This window comes from Marmota monax, unplaced genomic scaffold (genome assembly GCF_021218885.2).
Source record: "Marmota monax isolate L192 unplaced genomic scaffold, Marmota_monax_Labrador192_F-V1.1 WCK01_AAM20220418_F8-fsc00001, whole genome shotgun sequence".
In the NCBI taxonomy this organism is placed as follows: domain Eukaryota; kingdom Metazoa; phylum Chordata; class Mammalia; order Rodentia; family Sciuridae; genus Marmota; species Marmota monax.
Window position 1 is genome coordinate 15,567,405 of NW_026693777.1, and position 22,422 is coordinate 15,589,826.

Here is a 22,422-nt window from a genome sequence, read left to right on the forward strand (position 1 = left end):
CTGTGGCTATGACACATATAAAAAAGACATTAATTTATCAAGCTATCAGTATGGTCTCTCTTGCAGTCTCTAACCCTAACCCTACTAAAAGAAGGCATTTTTAATTATTGAGGAGTTTACTGTGGAATTGAACAAAAACAATTTAATTTGACAATCCCTTTGACATTGGAGGGGATCTGTCACCTATGTAGTAGAGCCTGCTGTTCCCCATCACCACACCCCCCCCCCCCCGCACTGGAAATGTATCATAAATCACTAGGATTTAGAGAGGAGGGAAAAGGTGTCATCTATGCACTTATAGAGTCTGCAGCTGTGAATCATGCATATGATAGGACAGAGAGCTGCAGGCAAATAGCAGGAGACTTGTAGGCAAAGATTATATTGAATTTGACAACAGGCTTGGGTGGTTTTTTATGATTTCAACCTGATATTGACCTGATGAGTTTTGAAAAACTACTCTTGATCTGAAGGGCTCTCACTTTCCAGCAGAGGTTTCCATGTTAACAGATGAGCTAACTTTATTCAGTGAAAATGAAGGTCATGGGCATCTGAATGATGTGTGTGATCCTTTCAGGCTATTTTAATTGAGATTTTCCAATATCTTGATTCAGTGAGAAGAAAAAAAAAGGGGGAAAAAAAGCAGCATAGACTCATTTTCAATCTTATCTCAAATTTATATGTATTTGGAATATCTTCCCTAGAAAATCTTATCTTATACAAAGATCCTGGTGCTAAACTATTTTATAGGACTACTTTTCCAAAATTTCCAATTTTACTGTGTAGAGTAGAACTTGTGTAGAACTTGGCCAAAATCAGAGATTTCCAAGCTAGAATTTTTATCTGCCTTCCAGGGCCCAAGTCTGGCATCAGTACTTCTTCAGCTTCAAAATGAGTTGAGAAATGGGCCTGGGGGGTGTGGCTCAGAAACGACAATTTGAGAAAGCACACATTACTGCAAACTACACATTCATCGTCTACCCCAGCATCTCCAACCTGCCCCATCCCTACATCTGCAGGCCCTGTGATCCCAAAATAAACATCTTGCTTTCTTAACCAGATGATAAGTATTAGCTAGAGATTTTCTGGACCCAGGGACTAAAGGAATTAGGCCAGGAGCTTAGGTCTATCTAGACTGATCCAGATGCACACAGACATCTCTGTTCAGGAGGCCATGCATAATCATCATCAGGTAGCTAGAGATGGCAGGAGCATGGTTCACACCACGTGGCACCCAGGGATCTTCAAGTTGGCCCAGATGTATGTGCTCTGGAGATAAAATGTTATGAAAACTCTGAGGCTAAAGTAGTTCAAGTTGAGTAAGAGTGGGAACTCCAGTGTGCATGGTGAATCTCTGAGCCTCCTGCAGTGTTAACCTAGATAAAGCTTCTTCATTTCACTTCACATCCAAGCCATCCTTTCCCTACATTCTCTTCTCCAGCCCAAGTGCAATTTCTGCAGAATGGCTAAACCATAATGGGTAGGAAAAATGTATCACCAAGAAGATTTGAATCAGTACAGGATATTCCCCAGCGTAAGAGTTTATAACCTGAATTGAATTAAACATGGTAGATGAACTGACACGGTTTCCATTATAGTGATTATGGATTATTCCAGTGATCACTGCTGCATACCAAACCACCCCAAAACTTACTGACAAAAACAACCATTCCATATGCTATTGGGTTCTCTGAGTCAGGAATTCAGACAGGACATAGTAAGGAGAGTTTGCCTTTTTCCACAAAGCCAGGAATCTCAGTTAGGGAGACTCAAGAGCTAGAGTGCCTTGGTAACTGGGGGCTGGAATGATCTGTAGGTTTCTTTCTGACATGCCTGGTAGTTCGTGTTGACTGTAGGCTCAGAGCTCAGTAGGGTTACTGACTCCAGTGCCATCAAGCAGCACCTCTCACATGAGTCTCAGAACAGTAGGACTTTTTCCATGGTGACCAGAGTGAGTTTCCCAAGAGAACCCAGAAGGTGCTTCATGGTCCTTTCTGACCTATCATAGCATCACTTCCATGAATTATTCCTTACAAGCTTAAACGCCATATCCCCAGTGCTATTTTATTGTATTTTATTTAGAGACAGGGTCTCACTGAGCTGCTAAGCACCTTGCTGTGGCTGAGGCTAGCTCTGAACTTGCAATTCTCCTGTCCCAGCCTCTTAAGCCTCTGGGACTACAGGTGTGTGCCATCATGCCCAGCAAGAATTTTTATAAATGCTTTGAATATGTTTTAAAATCTCCTCATTCCTATAAGACATAACTATCAAGAACCAGAGCCATAAAAGAGTAAATGCTATCATAGTTACATTACAACTTTGATTAAATGTGTATCTACATTACAATAGGTCATAAAGAAGTGAAGGAAGTATATTAAAACATGATACTGATGGCTATTAAAAATGCTTAATCTAGTCAAGTGTGGAAAAGAGCAGCCTTATTCATGCACATTAGGTGTTATAACTATGCATTTGGAGGTATGTAGAAACAATTTTATTTTCAGAATTCAGGGTAGGTAACTTTGCAATTGCAAGTCAAAAACTTTCCAGGTTCTAATTAACTTTGCCTCTTAAAAACAGTTGTTTTATAACCAATTTTAAACTCTTTATCATGGAATGTTCTTGGCAATGCTGCTATGGACCAATTTTGTGCATCCTAGCTCTATTGATTATTCACACTACCCCTTGCTCAATGTTATTTCATGCTCCACCAGGAGGCCCCAGTTCCCCTCCACCTCCCTGGGTCATAGCTGACTTTCATGCCCCATTTTAACTGAGTCTTTCCCTGCACTGTACTCAGACTTGTCACCACTTTAAAACACTTAAATTCCTAAGCTTGGATCGTCGTCTTATTAGGGCTGTGCATTAGAAAATGCATTTGTGCTGGTGTCTTTGATCTTTGAGGCTCTGTGTGATTGAAGTTTGTCTCAGACCCTCGGTTTCCTCTCTAATAAGAGTGAATTTGGGCAGAAACATGCATAGCCTAGTTTTAGACAAAATCTCTTTTTTATGGTTTTTAAACGATGAGATGAAAAAGAAATTGGCCCCTTTGAGGAAAGAAGAAGTAAAAATGGAGAAGCCTGGACTTGAGGAGATTGAGTGGCCTCCATTTTGAGTATGGAACACTGGGGTCTGAGAGCAATGGAGAAAGAGCAGTCCAAGGACAACTTTGACAAAGAGATTAGGGACCGCAGGAGCTCAGAATAATGGGTGACTTAAAGGATAAAATTAACAACCTTCTTCTGAGGAGCAGAACAACAGCCTTACCAACAGGGGTCAAGGGCCCTGTTTGAAAGGCCCCAGGGCAACAGCCTCCTTCCAAGCATGAGTGAAAGCAAATGTTTAAATAGGCAGTTCACACACTAGTTAAAGAGTGACTTCACTTGCATGCAGGAGCTTGTGTTTGCCAAAATCTGGTGCCACGTCACTTGCAGAAAGGTTATCAACGTGTGATATTTTCTGAAGAAAAAATACAGGGGAGGAACTGTGTGTGTGTGTGTGTATTCCCTCTGTGTGTATATTTTAAGATAATGAAAAAGAGCAAGTATATTCACAGTCCTGTCCAAGTCACTTGCCAGTGGTGTACTCAGCTTGGACTAATTTCCATTGTGTAGCCTATAGAAGTCTTGAGGGAAAGCTTAGGTGGAGAAGCTTTTATCATTCAGAAGTCATCATTCACTGGCTCTTCGGATGGCACTGCCTGGGGCCTGCTCCCTTTGTTCTGCTCTCCATGGGGGGCGGGGGAGAGGTGGAGCCCAGGGAGATGAAAGTTCTTGACACTAATGCCTGGCAGGACAAGTCTGGCAACTTTCAGAACAATTCAAATTGAATGGCCAAATTACAGTATTTTCCCCAAACCGAAGTAACTTCTTCAGAGGAAGTTGTTATACTTGGAGTAACCATGCCAAACACTATTGCAACCCACTTGGTAGAAGCTGTTAGCTCCACTGAGTTTGAAGATGTTGCTGGAACACCAGATGTGTCCTGGTTCAAGAACCAAGAAGTGATGGCAGAGATGAGGCACACCCTTTTAGGCCTCCTGCCCTAAGGTAGTTTGGGGTTTATTTTTAAATATTTAAGAAGAAACAATATTTCTCACTTTCAGCCTAGGAAATGGGCAGAGATCTTTGAAGGTGGTGATGGTGGTGATTGCTCTTGTTTTTGCTTGAATGAATCACCAAGAAAGATAGAATGCCTTGTCAGGAAGTTATTCTGAGCAGATCTAGCCCAATCCCTGTCAGCCTGGAAGAGAGGGGAGAGAGCCTCAGGGAACCCACCCAGCCCCAGGAGCAGTGAAGCCAGGCCAGCAGTCATGCTAGAGGTGCATCACATTCCTCTGCCCTGTGTCAAGGGCTCTTTTGGGTTACACAGTGTTTTAAAAATGGCTACCAGCTTAGACAATTGCCATGGAAAAATCAGTTTTTTATTTGACCTGAATTACTGCTAAGGTTTAGTTTCTGAGTTTTGGTCCTGCTATGAAAAAGCAACTATATGTGACCTCCAAAGGATGTGTTAGTTGGTTAACTTTGCTGGAAGTCCAATTAACCAGAAAGTTACTCATTCCTACATGAGTACAGCTATTGATTTGAAGCAGTCCTACGTGGATTTTTATATTCTACATAGAAATCAAGTTTTAATTTATTCTAAATAAATGTGGATAATAAATGTGGATTCCCAAATATTTTAAGTAGCTGAAAATAAATGACATTTATACTATATTATTATTTATAGAGCCTTATTCACATAAATTAAGAGGAAATTTATTTATTTATTTATTTGTTTATTTATTTATTTATGGTACCAGGGATTGAACTCAGGGGCAATTAACCACCGAGGTACATCTCCAGTACTTTTGTTTAGAGACAGGGTCTCACTGAGTTGCTTAGGGCCTCACTAAGTTGCTGAGGCTAGCTTTGAACTCACAATCCTCCTGCCTCAACCTCCCAAGCTGCTGGAATTAGAGGTATGTACCCCTGTGCCCAGAAAGAGGGAACTTTTTTTAATTAATTTTTTTAAATTTATATATGATAGTGGAATGCATTACAATTCATATTACACATATACAGAACTATTTTTCATATCTCTGGTTGTATACAAAGTATATTCACACCAATTCATGTCTTCATACATGTACTTTGGATAATGATGTACATCACATTCCACCATCATTTTTTTTTAGATATAGAGAGAATTTTTTAATATTTATTTTTTAGTTTTCGGTGGACACATCTTTATTTTACTTTTATGTGGTGCTGAGGATCAAACCCAGGACCCCGCACATGCAGGCGAGCACGCTACCGCTTGAACCACATCCCCAGCCCATCCACCATCATTTTTAACCCCATGCCCCTTCCCTTCCCCTCCTACCCCTCTACCCTATCTAGAGTTCCTCCATTCCTTCCATGCTGAGGGAACTTTTTATAGGCAGTGATTGTCCTAAATTTACATATCAAGGTAGGTGGATATTTATTTTCCCTTAGCCTAGTATCAATGGGTTGAAAAATCAATTTAATGTGCCTTTATCAATAATGTAAAAGAGAAAAAGAATAAAACATAATGAATGCAATCAAATGGAAATTCACAGAATAAAATCGAAAATATCAGAACCTATTTTGTCTTGGTTAAGACTGAACCAAGTAATTTTTTTAAATTATTTTTTTTAGTGATGAACACATCTTTATTTATTTTTGTGGTGCTAAGGATAGAACCCAGTGCCTCACACATGCGAGACAAGTGCTCTACCACTGAGCCACAAAATAATTTTAATATCAGTCTTATATGTATGCACGTGTTGTTCTTGGTTATGTCTTTCCAAAAGTCATAGTAAAGTCGTTAAAAATTCTCCACATTAGCCTCCGGCTCTTGGTTTGAACAGTCTCTGAGTACTTACCTAATGAACTTCATCATCCAGTCTTCTGTGTCTGAGAGTGAAGTGACCTCGACGCTAGGTGGTGCCAGGACTGGTGATGCCTCACCCACTGAGAATTTGGTGGAAACAAATTCTCCCAGTTGTCACACTGGAGAGAAAACGATTAGCAATGCTTTTCCAAAATGCACTTCTACATCATCAAAAATATTCTACTTCTATATTATCAGAAATACATCTGTGAAAATGCTACTTTGTATTTCTGTAGTATCTTTTATTAATGTCACTGGGTTTATAGACATTAGTTTACATTGTACTGCTATATTAAATTTGTCCATTTTCTGATGGGCAAGCTTATGAAACCATAAAACAAAGGGAGTGGTATTTTTTCTTTTGTTGTGGTTGTTGTTGTTGTTGTTGTTGTTTTGGTACCAGGGATTGAACCCAGGGGTGCTTAACCCACTGAGCCACATCCCCAGCCCCTTTTAAAAAAAAATTTATTTAGAGACAAGGTCTCAATGAGTTGCTTAGGGCCTTGCTAATTTGGTAAGGCTGGATTTAAACTCATGATCCTCCTGCCTCAGCCTCTTGAGCCTCTGGGATTTCAAGCGTGCACCACTGTGCCTGGCAAGGGAGTGTTTTAAAGTATACACCTACCTCAGAACAAGTGTTTGACTATATCTTTCAAAACACAAGTCTTCCTTCAGTTGTAGGTTTTCACTATCATTCATATATGCATATAATATTTATATGCATGTTCATATATGCATATATAGGAATATGTATAGTATATATTCCATTTTTCAAACTACATAATGTACATGTTTACATTGACTAGAAGTATATACATCAAAATGCTAACTATGGAAGTCTCTGGATTGTAGAAATTTAAAGGACTTACATTTTTCATATAATTATTCTATAATACCTAATTAATAATTATTACTAAAAACAACAAAAACAGCTCAAATATTTCATGTAATATTCTCCACAATTTTTAATTTTTCCATTTGGGAGTATAACAAATTGGGCCACTTCTTTTATCCTGACTCCAAACAGTTAAGGGTGAAATCTTGTCCTCTAAACCAATCAGAGGAATTTGGGACTAAAAAGAGAATACAGACTTAGGCTATCGTACTTAATGACCAAAAAGTCCCAGGCATCTACCAGTGGACTGCAGGACCAATTGGAAGGGAAACTCACTGTGACAGAGCAAAGCAGTCTCACTGGTGGCTGCAAACTATACACAGACCAAGTTAGAAAGAGGTATCCAAGGTCAGCCAATTGCAGATCAAGTTCTAAGCCAATCAAACTGGGTGCCCTTTACCCTTGGAACCTTATTTAAGAACGTGACATGTTCCATCTTGAGGGGATTTGGAGATAATTTAATATGACCCCCTCATTGGAGGAATAAGAAAGGAAAGGATAATGGATCTATCCACATTCACAGAGCTATTTATAAGAAGGAAGTCTGCTGGGCTAAAGAAATTCATATGTTTAGAATAGCCAAGTGAACAAGTGGGTGACTATTCCAATATCAGCATGGAGACTCATTCCAAATCTAACATGGGCTGCTTGCATTGCCTGGTGATTTGTATGCTTCATACATTTCCTCAGAACTGTCAGTAAGGAATTGCTTATTCACATTAAATATTCATACAGATATGCTTCATTTTATAGGACAACAGCAATATTTTGCAGATGAATTGGACTAATATTCGAATATATGTGAACAATTCTGTTTAAATAAAATTCCTTGTAAATCAGAAATTTTTCTGAAAAAAAATACAATTGTCAAAACCTCAATTTACCTGCTTTATCAATCCAAATTTTCCTATATATAATTTGCTTCATTTGGAGTTTTCCTTAATTAAGTAACCTGGAATTTAATGAAGCACCATCCTTCTTATACAACACCACCTGTAGAATATGCATTTTAAAAGTCAGAGTCCCAATACGCTTTCAGAACCTAAAGCTAACCTCTTCTCGTGTGTCATCCATGTTGGTTTCGGCTCTAGACCAAGAACAATGTTTTATCAATTATCCTTCTGTGTGTAACTTTTACCTTGCAAAAGAGGCAGGATCACTTTTTTAAAATTATGATAACTATTCTGTTTTTTTATTTACAGTGCATTGTAGTTGTGCATAATGGTGGGATTCATTTTCACATATACACAAATGTGACCACTTATTTTTATTGAATTAGTTGGAGTAGAACACTTGCCAGAACGCCCCCCCCCCCCGCCCCAACACACACACAAATAAGAGACTCTGTTAATGTCCAGCAGGGGTTGCAAATTTCACTGCTGCAGGAAACAGCCAGTTGACAGAGGTGAGCAAAGCAGGTTAGGGGGAGAAGCAACAGGCAGTCATGTGAGCGTAGAGACAGGGGAGCTAGGACCCCATATGATGGGGCAGGTGCTCTCAGCTCCAGTTTATGGTCACCATGCAGAAATGTAGGCCACGTTGTGACAGATTGTCTAATTGTTTTAAAGGAAAATATCAATCTAGGCTTTTATCATTTTTTAATTTATTTTTTATTCATACATTATAATTATACATAATAGTGGGATTCATTATGTCATATTTATATATGCATGTCATATAATTTGCTCAGTCTCCTTTCCAGAACTTTATTTTCCATCTTTTCCTCCCTTCCCTCAATCCACGTGTTCTACCTCACTGATCTCCCTTCTATTATTATTATTAGTGCATTTTCATTATATATGAATATATACGTGTGTGTGTTTGTGTGTGTGTGTGTGTGTGTATGATTCATTGTGGTATATTTGTACATGATCATAACATGATTTGGTGGTTTTGTTTCCCAATATTTCCCCATGCTCTTCCCTCCCCCTTCCCTCTCAATCCCCTTCTATAAAAAACAGGATCTCACAAAAAGGAGATCTAGGCTTTTTAATCTAAAATCTTTCAATGTGTTAATGTTGGCAATGACTTTGAATTTGTTTAAAAATATTACAAGTGAAGGTCAAATAGCAAAGTTCTTTAGCCCACTAGTTACCAGTATGAGACTTCTAGATTCCTACCATAATATTTAGTGAGTGGGATTAAATTGTATAATCTAATGCACTTATTTTCTAAATAAAACAAAGATGACCCATTGGTTTATAGAAATCATATGCTTCCTTTAATCTTTGCCTTAGTCACTTCTTTCCTAAAGCTGTCTCCAATTCTCTGACATCATACACTAAGGTCTAAGGGCGGTACTTCACAACTGATGCTTAACTCTATCCTCTTTCATTGTTTCTAATTATTTCATGTTTGCCGGTCTTATATTTAGACTTCATTGTAAGCACTTCCAAGGCAAGACTCACATTATGACAACCTCAAAGCTCAATAACTGTTTGCTATTGACATTTTTTCCAATAAAGGACAAAGAAAATAGCCTTTGCTGACACACAAATACATAGCTATATTTGGAGTGAGTTTAGAGTCTTGAAATTGCCAAATTTATACCCAGGCAAGCTAGAAAGATAGTCATGGGCACCTTTCCCTGATGAGCTGATGAACATAATTTTTAAAGAAGAAAGCACTTGGCAAAATAGCTGTGAGTTCATCATGTCTTCCTAGAATAAAAATATTGTAGGCTATATTTAATCCTATGGAGGGGATGTGGCCCTTTATAAACCTTGACTGTGAATGGGAAATTTTCTGAGACTGTTGTCTGCAGGAAACCTTTCATTGATTTTGACATTAAAAATCTGATGAGCTCAGTTAAAGAAAGCCAAATTCATGTTTCACCTTCACAAGTCTGGACTCCCTGGGCCTTCCCAGACTGCTCTGGAGGAACAGAGCATGAATTGTAATCAGACTGAATCCAGAAACCAGTGTGGCAGGAGAAGAAGTGAGGAAGCACTGAAGCTCCAGAGAGGAATGGCCACTATTTTTGATCCTATACGAAGTGAGAATGGAGTGGTCAAACCAGCGCCATGTCTTGGTCTTCAAAGTTATCCCTGTACCGCCAGGAGCAGGCTAAAAAGCCAAAACAATCAGGCAGGTGTGCTGGGCTGGAGTGGGGCTAGCATTTGGTTTGTGTTGTTCAGTACCACCTGCAAGTGATCAAGAAGTCTGGAAACAATGCTGCCTAGGGATCCCTGAGACTGCTGGGCTTGGCGTGATGGGGAATCCAGAGGCTGAGGTGTGAGTGAAATGCCTGACCAAGGAAGGCATTGTATCCCCTCTCGCACCTGGAAATGCTGTAGCTAAAATATCTAGAAAGTACTGTTACCCAAGAAGCCCCAATTCTATACTTGCCCTTATAAACACAGAAACACCATAGACACGTGCCTCTCTCGGGCACTTTTTTATATCTTTCTTTTTTTGGTGCTGGGGATTGAACCCAGGGACATTTTACCACAGAGCTACATCCCCTATCCTTTTCATTTTATTTTGACAAAGGTTTCAGAGCTTATAACTTCCTTGTATTATTTGATAATCTAAAAAAGAAAGAAACCATTGAAACCAGCCAGCAGCATGAACACTGCCTGAGATCACATATTGAATTAGCAGATCACATCATTGCATTAGAAAGCAGAATTTGGAGTAAAAAAATGTATTTTTAATCCTTCAATTATTAAAAATTGTTTCATAACTAAGGCAAATTAAAATATCCTTTTTTTCTAGTCACTGTATTGATCTGTTGCATCTTTTTCAACTACACATTTGTTTAATTAAAAAATGATGCCAAAAATATAACTTACATATCCATGGCATAATGGTGTTCACTCTGTCCAAGAATTAATATGTTATAGTGAAAGAGAAATATATATTCCCTTTCTTGATTGTCCCTTATCTTTCTCTCAACAGCTTTCACATCCATTTTCTCTTATGAAGCTTGTTCTGGTTGAAAACTTCTCAGATTTCATCAGGTAAGATACATTAAATGTTAACCTTATAAACGTTTATTTCTAAAAACTCTCAAGTTTTGAAAATCTAAAGATGGTATCAGCCTTGGACAGAGATATCTAGAATGTAAACTGGGAAAGGTCGAACAGATCTCCAAACATACTCAGTTCAGGATACGTTTTGATTCTGATGATGAGGGTCCCCAGCCAGCAGCATAAACACTGCCTGAGAGCTAATTAGAAATGTTCTATGGATTTCTACAGATATCTCAGGCCCTCCCACAGTGTTTTAGTAAACTTCCCAGATGATTCTGAAACACACACAATTTTAAGTACCAGTTTTAGACTGGCTTCACAGACCAAATGAACAAAATATGTCTCCTCTTGGTTGAGCTAGATTGGGGCTAGCATTTGGTTTGACATGTCTGTTATTCATTTCCTTTCTCCATTGCTTTTCTTTCCTTTCACTTTATTCATTCCTCATCTGGCAAGCTCAGGTTTGCTTCATAAAAAATCATGCTTTGTTCTTTTTTTTTTTTTTTTATGTGTGTGTATGGTGCTGGGGATTGAACCCAGGGCTGGCCTTCAAGCACTCTACCAACTGAGCTACATCCCCAATCCTCACACTTTGTTCTTTATGAAAATGTAAATGCTATGTAATTGAGACCCCCCAAAAATCAGGCTTTCAGTAGAAATTTTCACCTATATAAATCCCTTGTTAGCTTTGAAAAGGAAAATAGTCCCGGAAGATACATCTATGAAAGGGCACCCAACCTCTGAGATGACTATTTTTTACACTTAATATGCAAAGGACATTCTCTTTACAAGTGAAGCAATATTTTTATGTGCTGGAAGTATTGATTTGTCACCTCTGAAGTCATTGCAAAGCAATGTGTTGTACAAAGTGTGGTCCTGTTCTCTTTTACTTATATGTTGGAGTTCTCTGTGACATTCATTGTCACCAACTGGGGAAGCCAGCCTAGATAGCTGCCTAGCACCCATATCTCCCCCAAATTACTATGTTTTGAGGTAACGCTGGGGATGCCTATGAATTATCTGCTTAACCAAAAAAAGAATATATATGGGGATGCTGTCATTATGAAATGATGACTGATTGTCACCCCAAAATATCTGCTTAAGATGACCCCTCCTTTGCAAAGAAATGCATAATTTTTTCTTCACATTATGCTTATTTCTTGAGAAAATAGGTATTAGAGTCTCTAAGACTCAGTTTCCTCACTTATGAAATGGAGAGAATAGAATTCACTTGTTAGGATGGTCTAAGAAATCCAGAAGAGAATTCAGGAACACTTAATACAGTGACAGTGTTAAACACTGGCCTTAATTACAGATAATTTTATTAATAGAATTATAAAATTTAAAATGTCACATCAGACCTTGTCCCATTAAGAACAAGCATAGGGAAGTTCTCAAGAGTTTCTTCCTTGCATAATTCACCTCCGTGTGTCCCCATCACCACCAGAACGCCACTTGCAAAGCTACTCTGCTTTATTTTCCAAAAGATTTGCTACTTTTGTTGCCACTTCTCTGTTCTCTACTTCTCTGTTTTGCTGGCCATTCCTGGCAGTGCAACAGGGCCCAGGTAGAATTGGGGCCATAGTGAAGTATGACACAGTCCCTCCATAGAGCACAGAATAGCAACTGCTATTAGCTCCTCTAATGTCAACCAGCCTTTGGAGTGAAATCTAAAAAAGACCATCCGGTGACTCAAATGCAGACATAAGAAGATCAAAGGGCCTGAAGAGAACCTTGAAAGATGATTTATCTCTCTAGATACTTAGAATATGCTGGAAAGGTACACTTCCATCTATGGAAAATTACCCTGTAGATGACTTTGGTGAGAGAAGGGATACAGAGACAGGAAAAGGGGATTCTTGGAAGAGAGGTACTGTAAAACATTAGGATCAAATAAATGCTCAATGAACAAGAGACTTTTGAGTTTGAATTAGTGACATAGAAAAATGAGAAACATCTGGAGCCTATACTTACTTTGCTGGTCAGAAACACAGTCTTGAAGTCCTTTGTTGAAGCATTTATTTTGTAAAGACTTATTAAAAACAAATGCCTAAGGTGGTGGAAAAGAGAATGCATTGAATTCAGAATGCCAAGACCTTAACAGGAACCATTTCAAAGAGCTTCGACTTCTCATCAGCTGAGCTTAAAGCTGTCAAATGAAAAGTTGTGCTGCATTTGTGTCCAATGAATCAAATTGCATTCTGCTGTCATATATACCTAATTAAAATAAGTAAGTTAATTAATTAAAAAGAAATCTGTCTCCTCAGAAGAGCCCCCTCGTTCCATTTGAATTCACACTTAAAGCCTTTTAGATCCATTTGCAATTACATAGTAAATTTTTGGAGAAAGAAGACCAATTTTATTCACATTCTTAAGTTATGTGATTCTTTTATAGCCAACATTCCCTCCCCCAACTCATATACACAAAAGAAGTACCTAAGACCCCTCCTAAGAGAGGGAGAGGGGGTGTCTGCCCAGATGTTGCTGTTAAATTTATTATAGACACAGCTGGGAGGTTACAAATGAGGCTGTTTTGTAGTTTTCATTTCAGGGGAAGATTCAGCTGTCCTGGAATGTGCCATGGATAGGCTTCTGGCCAAGACAAACCAAGGAGGAAAGAGGAGGGGTTAGAACTCCTTTAAACCCCACCTGTGTGATGCTTTAGTGTAGGTGCTTGCTGGGGCCTGTAGCTGCCCACTTTCTGTAAGGAAGTCAGGTGTTACAGGCCAAGAAGGTGGTCCGTGTTGGCATTCTGAGGAGACCCCTGAGTTATTTTATGCCCATGCCTGCTGCATCTTTTACCACCCTTTCATCCTGCAGGAGACAAAGGAGAGGAGAGAAGGGGAGAGGAGGAGGAGAGAAAGGTGAAAAGGGACAGAGGAAATGTCTGGAGGTGAAATAGATATTTCAGGGACACTCTACACCCTCATCAATTTGCTACGCTTCTCTCAAGTACTTTCAAGAAAGTAAATATTGTGAGAGGCCAGATCCCGGGGAAGGGATAGAAAGGAATCCTATATTAGCATAAGCTATGTTTATGAAATTCTGGCTGCTGGACTCCCACGGTGCTGCTGCAGAGCCAGCCTCACACTGGGCTGGTCTTTTGACTTCAAATTATGAGGATGGACACAGCCCCTGTGTCTTACATCTTTCTGCCCAAGTTATTAAAAGCAAGAGACTGGACACCCCAGCCTTAAAGGAGGTGGAGGAGGGGCAGGTGAACACAGACCAAGACCATCATGCTCTTAACAAAACCAAAGAGTCACCCCTGTATGTATTCAGACCCCAGACCTGCTTGTCTCTTCAACCAAGTGACCTGGTCCCAAAATGACAACTAGGAATAACAGCAGGGAAAGAAAGAAGACAAAGTTGCTTTCTGTGAGGCATACCAGAATCCTGCATCAATTATTTATTATTAAATTCATCATCCTCTTCATATTATTTTTTTTATTTTCTGATGGAAGCATCTCTTTTGGATAATGGTTTCCATAGAATTGCCAGTCACCACGGGACTGAATGCTTGTCATTTTTTATGCAAAAGCTGCCTTTGTTTCAACTTCAGGGAAGGTATTGGTGTCCTTCTTATGGTTTTGTAAACATCAATTCTCTCTTCCCTCAGCTTTTGTCTCTGCAGGCTAAAAGTTGTATAGAATGCCCCCGCCTCCACTTGCTCAGCCTTCTTCTGGTGTATCCTGAGGTTTATTGTCCTTCAAGCATAGATCAAGGTACATACAGAAATAGAATACAAATATCCACTGAGCCTTTAAAACCATTCTGGTAAAAGGTCTTTGCTTTGACATCTACATGCATTTTGTATTATTAAAATACAATGTAAACATGTTGCTTTTTCATAAGACCAATTTGGCCTTTTCCATCACAGCATGGAGCCTATTAAAAAATCTCAGGTGCCTGGAGAGATGGTGCCCCATCAGTCATTCAAAATGGCTACCAGGAATATTTTTATGAATCCTATCTTATTCCTGAGAATGGCTTAAATTTGAATTTTAAGATGTTTCATTTAATTTTAAAATGTGTCTTAAATTTTAACTTTAAGATGTAGTCACAGTCTAAAGTAAAGGTTAGAGACAAAAGAATTAAGGCAGATCATTCTACTGACATAAAATGACTTAGAAAAACAGGCTGTGAATAACAGCTTTGTCTGCTCCCTGCAGCCCCAGGGCTGTGGTCTCCCATCAGCTGAGGGGCCACCTGGCTCTGCCTTCCTTGCAGATGCTCCCAGGTGGCAATAGTGGTGGTGGCAGTGGCTGAAGGATGGAATGTCCCTTCTAGGGCCTCCTGGGTAAAACCTGTAAGAAAGCATCCCAGGAGGGACTTGCTGGGTGCCTGTCAAACTTTTTATTTTCATTAGATTTTTGCAGAACTTTAAGCCTCCTGGTCACAAAATGTTTTCTTTGTGAAACCCTCAGAGATTATTTTTCCTCTTCATCACAATGGCAGGAATACAGAGCTTTCTCATGATTTCTTAATGGGATTCAGCTGCCCAAACTGCAGAGCTTTCAGCTGTACTTTAGAATCCACTATGTCTTTGCCTACTTCGTCATTTGCAGATGCCTGACTCTCCCATCCCCTCTCCACCTCCCTCTCCCATCCCCCTCTCTCCCTGCAAACAGCAAGAGCTCATGAGCATGCTCTGCATCTTTATGAATGTGAACTCATCAGTAAATATTCCCAAATGGGGCAAATGTTATCTTATTTCAGATAGTCTCTGGTATTATCCAACATCCTTTGAAAGTAGATGTACATTGGAGACCCCTGTCAGCATCAGGCTGCTGGCAGCTGGTGGTAATGACCATGAGCCAGAATGGAGCAAGACCAGCTTGAGCCTGTGGTCAGCCTGGGGAGGAGAGCTAGCTGCTCCTTCCTCCATGGAGGAGGGAGCAAGGGAGTCAGAACAGATAAGGGTCAGAGCAGACATGACACCCAAGATGTGGAGGATCTGAGAGCAGGGCCGACAGAGGCTGCAGAACCAGAGGGACAAGACACAAGGAAGTTCAAAGCAAGCTACATGCCAATCATTTTTGCTTCAGAGCTCCTCCTTGTTCCTCTTGTGCAGACAGGAAGCCCTGTATAGGTATAAACAGGGGACTGGGACAGGAAGCATAGGGACAGGTGATCTCATGGATATATCTCTTAGATCCCCTAAGAGATCATGACCTCATAGAGAAGGAAGAGTTCTTTCAAAGCTCCCATGTGAACAGTGAATGTAATGTAGTTTGCAGAGGCGGTTCATGCTGACTGAAAACTCCTGTCTTTAACCTCAAGCATGCCTTTTTCATCTCTTTTGAAGCAATAATGCTTTAAAGTTCTTTTTTAATCCTATCACATTCAACATCTGACCTCCTTCAGTGACCAAGCTTCACCCTGTACTCCATCTAACCTCATGACCTTCATCTCTTCTTTGGCCCTCAGCATGTTGTCCACTGGCCGAGGCTTTCCATATTTCTATTTCCATCCTTTGCAAAATCTTCTCTCCCTTCGTAACACTTAAGAGTTCAAATATCCATGCTCTGGGGACAGGAAACTCCTAATAGCAAATTAACCACTGAGGCCATCCTGTCTGGCATGTCATTCAAATACTCAGGAAATATGTCCTTGTTTGGATTCCGTCATTGACTGGCCATGTGCTGTCAGGCAAGTCCTTCCCTTTCAATAACCCTCTCCGGCCTCCTCCTCTGAGCTACTGTAAGAAACAGAGAAAATAATGGAGGGGGAGGATTATACGCTTTAAAGCACTATACACATGGAAGGTGTTGTTATTATAAAACATGGATCCTGGGCTCCCAGTGGGGTGGGGTGGAGCCTCTGTCAGTCATTCTTTCAGCTTGTTTGTGTAACCTCTGGTGAAATATTAATAATTGCTGCTAAGCATAGGTTTCAGCACATTCTTTGTTTCTCCTGTGGCATTCACAAAGCAGTCAATCTGCCAAGAGTTGATCCTTCTAGAAGGAATGGAGGGGGAAGATAATGTAGTCAAAAGGGATTTGGGGATTCCATCAGATGAGACATCTTAGAAGCCATTTTATCTACTCCAAATCAGGAAAGAACAACCATATATTATCACCCCATGGCACAAATAACCGCTTGCTTAGCACTCGGTCCTTGCCATTTGAAATTTCTATTTAACAATGTTTCATCTCCAGCAGCTATCAACATTATAAACATCAAATTGAACTGAGTCACTATTAATTCCATGAAACTTCAACATATATTTCTGCGTACCAAATATGTGCCAAGTCCTATGTTAAGTATAGAGCCTTGAGTAAATCATGGATTCTTCCTTAAGGAGTTCGTATATAGATAAACACACACATTAAGAATGTGCTAATTGCTATCAGGGATAATTGCTACATTGAAAGTGCTGTGGGAGCATATAATACGATGGAGAAACAAACTCTATGGAAAACTGAAGAGGTGATATCCTGAGAGCTGAGCCTTAAAAGACGAATAGGAATTGGTCAGAGAGTGAATACAAAGGAGTGGTTCCATACATGGGCTGGGGGGGCCAGTCCACCTGGTCTAGATCCTGGAAACTTCCTAACTGCGTAACTTGGCTAGTTACCTCATATTTTGATGCCTCAGTTTCCTCATCTATTTTCATCTAATAGGGCCTACCTCTCCGATGCCCATGAACAGAAACGAGTTAAGGCAGATAGAGCGCCCAGGCAGCTCCTGTCGTGGGATCAATCGCTCAGGAAGCAATGACCATTAGGATTGCTATGTTTGTTCTTTACTAAGTCAACAAGCAGGAAAGAGATTCTTGGAATTCTTAGCAACCTGGTTTCTGAATTTAAGAGATTTATAATAGTGTCGTTATCATTATCAGTAACATTAAGGCTACCACTTTTATGAGTCAGGCACTGGACTCTATGCATCTGTAATTTCATTTAGTTCTCACAACGATCTTGAGAACCAAAAAGTCTACATTGAAATGTCAATAGCAGCCTAAAGAACATGAAGCAGATGAAAGACAAGCAGCACAGAGCGAATGAGAATGACACGAGGGGACACGTCCACACTGGGCACAGTGGCACAGCCTGTGATCCCAGAGGCTTGGGAGGTGAGGCAAGAGGATCTCAAGATGGAGACTGTCCTGGGCAACGCGGTGAGACACTGCCTCAGATTACAATGTTGAAGGGGCCGTGGGTGTAACTCCAGGGCAAAGTGACCCTAATTCAACCCCCGGTACCAAAATGGCGAATCTGAGCCAAATGATCATGGGTGTGTCTTTGTTTTCATTTTCTCCATTTTCATTTTTGTTTCTCTGCACATTCGTTGCCTCTAAGCAGAACATACCCTTTCTGGTTTGCTCTAGCTCACACAACTCATGTCTTACAAGGCCCTGAAAACCTTTGAGTAGCAAAGTTTGCAATAGGTGGACAAGGATCTAGAATTGAGGGTGATGACTGCTTGCTTTAGTTGACCAATGTGTTCGTGCCAGGCGCTGTTCCAGGCACATGACTCATGTAATGTCCCGAACAAGGTAGGGTTACCCCCAATTTCCAGATGAGTAGACTGGGTCTCAGGGTAAGTCCACGAGGTGAGCAAATCAGAGACACAGAAGCAGGGGAGTTCATGGCGTGTTCTAAGCCTTGATGACTAGAGGGAGGATGCATGCAGGGCAGTAGGATGAGTTTGGGTGAAAGAGGCTGAAGGACCTTGAAGGCCAGGCTTAGCCACTGGAATGTGGCTATGGGAAGCTAATAAATGGCAGGGTTCCTTTTCTTCTTTACAGCTTCATGAAAACCCACCCACAGCAAAAACATAGGCTGCCACCAGGTTTGCTTGCCCTAGAGAGGGAGAGATGCTAGGTGACTCCGAAGGAGAGTTCTTTTTGGAGAATGACCTGTTCTAGGCAGGGGTAGTCCTCCATCTCTCATGAAAACACAGGGAGGAAGGTCCTTCTACTCCATGTTCTCAGTCGAGCTACAGATAACCTCATTTTTTTTTTTTTTGGTATCAGGGATTGAACTCTGGGGCACTTGGCCACTGAGCCACATCCCCAGCCCTATTTTTGTATTTTATTTAGAGACACGGAGGATCTCACTGAGTTGCTTAGCATCTTGCCCTTGCTAAGGCTGGCTTTGGACTTGCGATCCTCCTGCCTCAGCCTCCTAAGCCACTGGGATTACAGGAAGATGACATCATTTTTAAGAACTGGCTACCAGTTTCCCTCCCTGGATTCCAACCCTTGACTTCTAATATTTGTCTTGCATTGGGGAGAGGGCTGTAAATAAAGAACGCATTCCTTAGCTTTTGATCCTTAAGAAGTTCATGACACTGCTCCTGTTTACCTTTCAACCCTTATCTCACTCCACTCCCCAATGTACTCCAGCCAGACTGACCCCATTGCAGTTCACTCCCAGAACCAGAAAATCTCCAGAAAACATCATTAAACCACACTCCACCCCAACCTCCATAACACCTGGCACTGATGGCCAGGTACCACTCCTCCAAAGGGTGGGACCATAGGCTCCATGACAGTAGGGGTCCTGTCTCTTTCTCCTCGGTTCCCCTGATTTAACACATCACAGCTCTTAGTTGATGCTCAATAACAGTTTGTCAAGGGAATGAGCAAGTGACTAAGTGAGAGAGTGGTGCCTGATGTCATGATCCTTACTCATTGTTGGACCCTGGTCTTTCATTTGCCAGGGTGTTGCTCTGATTGTCCACCTGACCTTGGACCTCCAACAACTTGATCATTTTTTTCCCCCAGATTCAGCTCCAGATCCAACATATTCCCCAGCCCTTTCACAATCTGATATATTTGCACACTTACTGCCACCAAAAGCCACAACAACCCAGGGCTTCTTTCTTTCTCTTTCTGGGGCTCAATCTTTCCTTCAAACCATTATTACCTGCCAGAACTCTGCTGCTGTTTCCCACAAAGTCTTCCAGGGACTCAGGTCTGTCATTTCCCTTTCAAATTCGACAATGACGTACAAATGGACTAGATGGGGAAAAAAAGCGACAGGGAGGGGATCGTTGACAGCATTTGATTTTAGAGTGTTTCTTGGAATAGAAGGGAATTGTGTGCGCATACAGCGTGAGGGTGTGCGTGTGGTGGGGAGGTGTCTGGTGAACTATCTTGGAATGGACAACATGGGAGGAACATGGATATCCGCCTCCTCATTGGAAAGGAGTGGGCTCTGCATGGGCAGATTCAGCTGGAGGGGTCGGGAGGAGTTCTGCCCAGCAGGCCACACGTGGAAGTCCCAACTAGCAATAATAATAATTATTTTAGCAGCATACCTGCCAACGCCTATGAGCAATCCCTATTTTCCAATCACTGTGCTAGGTGCTTTACATAGATTATCTCAATTATTTCTTACATCAATCCTATAAAGTCAGAAACTTAATATTTCTGTGTTACTACTTATGAAAAGAGGCCCAGAGAAGCTAAGTAGCTTGCACAAGTTCTCACAGTAAGTGGTTAATGCAGGATTTGAACCCAAGAACTCCATCATAAGAAACCCCATTGAATGGGGAATGATTCAAAGTACCCTTTGATAACTGAGTTAGAAGGTAGAAGCATCACAAAACAGCAATACTACTTGCTTTTATGACAGAATCCTTATATATTTAGGAAATGGAGGGATCATTAGGTCTTGAGAAATATGTACAGGATGAAAAATAATTAAAAATATTTCCTAATATCTTGCACCTACAGTTCATTTATAATTTGTCAATGTATTCCATCACACATATAAGGGAGAAGATCAAGGAAATATGGTGCTGGAACACCCTGTGTTGCATGTAGAGTGCTCTCCAGAATTGTGCATGCACAACCTGCTCAACTTTGCATGGTGACCCTGAAAGAGCAAGTTTCTTTATATCTAAAAATTAATAGGGACTGAATGCTCCATTAATGGTAATCTATTAATGGAATTTAAGTTAGTGTGGCCTTTAAAAACTAGAGAAAAAATGGGGGAAACATGTAAAAACATTAAATTGGCTGCAAAAGTACCATGAAAAGCAGCTATTTTTCACCAGTGTCTCTGTAGCTTCCTCTGCTGCCACGATTCTCCTTCAATTATTCCAATGTCCTTTAGCTTGCCACAGCCCCCAACATGCATGCTCCACACCTCCCAGTCTGTACAAATGCTTCTCCTTCCTCCTCAACCTCTCCCCCACCTTCCTTTACTCACTACTTCTGTCTCCTTCAAGACCTACCCTTCTTTCCCTCCATCTTTCATGCCTTCATTCAAAAACCATTTTGGGAGCACCTAAAGCAGGTGCAGAAGTGCTCAGGATGAGTGAGGTGTTTCCCACCGCCCCCCCCCCCCCCAGTTGCTCACAGTTTAGAGGGGGAATGAAATTAAAGTGAGTCCTGTCCAGGAACTTCTATGATCATTCTTTATTTCCCCCAGCTAGAGAAGTTCTTAACTTTAGGAAGCATTTAAAATATATATCCTTATCAGTCAAATAACAATCCAAAATGCTTAAAGCAAAGCAAATATATTGCAGAGAAACTTAGACAATATTTGGAAGCTATAAATCAGTAAGTTATACAGTATGCTCATCTCCCTTCTGAGTTCATTTGCAAGAAGGCAATAAAATGCTGAGTTTAAAGCTCAGTCAATTTTCTCCAGATTCTTGCCAATTTCATGGCATCGCATTCCACTGCGTTTCCAGCACTCCAAGGGGCTAAGTAGTGCTGGTGAAGAGTCAGTTGAGGGGAAAAAAAAAAAGCTTCATATTTCATTCTAGTCTGGAAATGCTTTTTGTCTCCCCATAATGTGTGAGGCTTGACCCGGACAGAAGTACACAGTGGGAAAATAATTTAATCCCCAAAGAAATAATGTAGCAAATTATCTGAAGGGAACCACAGCAGGTGAGACTTGTAAAAATCCTCTGCTGTGAATATCAAGCCCTGGCTGGACATGCCTGCTCCGCTTGGAGCATCTTAGCAGATTGTCGGCTCCTGAAGAGAGGGGGTGGTGTCCTATATATTTCTCTAGTCCAAGCCTTTAGCACAGGGCTTCATAAATACTTGTGAATATATTATACATAGTGATCACAGTAGAAGTCTATGCCATTTCCTCCTGGCTGGCCATCTCCCTAATGTTCTGGAGGAAAGGGCATTAGAGTTTATTTCTATTTTGTTTCTTTGTTTGGAGAGGAGCCATAGAAGAATTCTGTTGCTTCATTTGTCAAGAAATGTCAAAATCCAGAAGAGACCAGGATGAGATCAAAGACCTGATCCGTCAAGATACTGTAGATATTTGTCCCATTGATGATCCCACTTAAAGAGGAATACCCTCCAATAAGCTTAACTCCCTTGTGGTCAGCACTCAAGAAAATAATTGTCCAACAATGTTAGTCCCCTATTAACCTGGAAGTTTAGCTGAACTTTTTCCTTACGAATTGTACCCAGAGCATTCTATGGCTTCAGATCCCTACATTCCTTCCAAAAGCTGCACAAGCCCACAGGAAGCCCTGAGTCTTCCGGCCACCTTGTACTGATGACACAACACGGTGTGGATCACCTGTGAGATCAACTTGCCAATAAGAGTGGCTCACGAAGCCAGGCTCAGTCTGAATCACTCATTATGTGTGTTCATCACACCTTCTGTGGAATGTAGTATTTGATGTCACCACCCTCTTTTCCTGTCAAACTTGGCATTGATGTTTGGTTTG

At 40.7% G+C, this 22,422-nt stretch overlaps 1 protein-coding gene across 2 annotated transcripts in view; it reads left to right on the top strand.

The window, feature by feature from the left end:
• Frmd6 (FERM domain containing 6) overlaps positions 1–22,422 on the top strand; it is a 248,006-nt gene that overhangs the window by 77,948 nt on the left and 147,636 nt on the right. For both annotated transcript variants that reach the window (XM_058584530.1, XM_058584532.1), the window contains exon 2: positions 10,691–10,752. The gene's annotated coding sequence lies outside the window, so the exon portion shown is untranslated. The remainder of the gene's footprint in view (positions 1–10,690; positions 10,753–22,422) is intronic.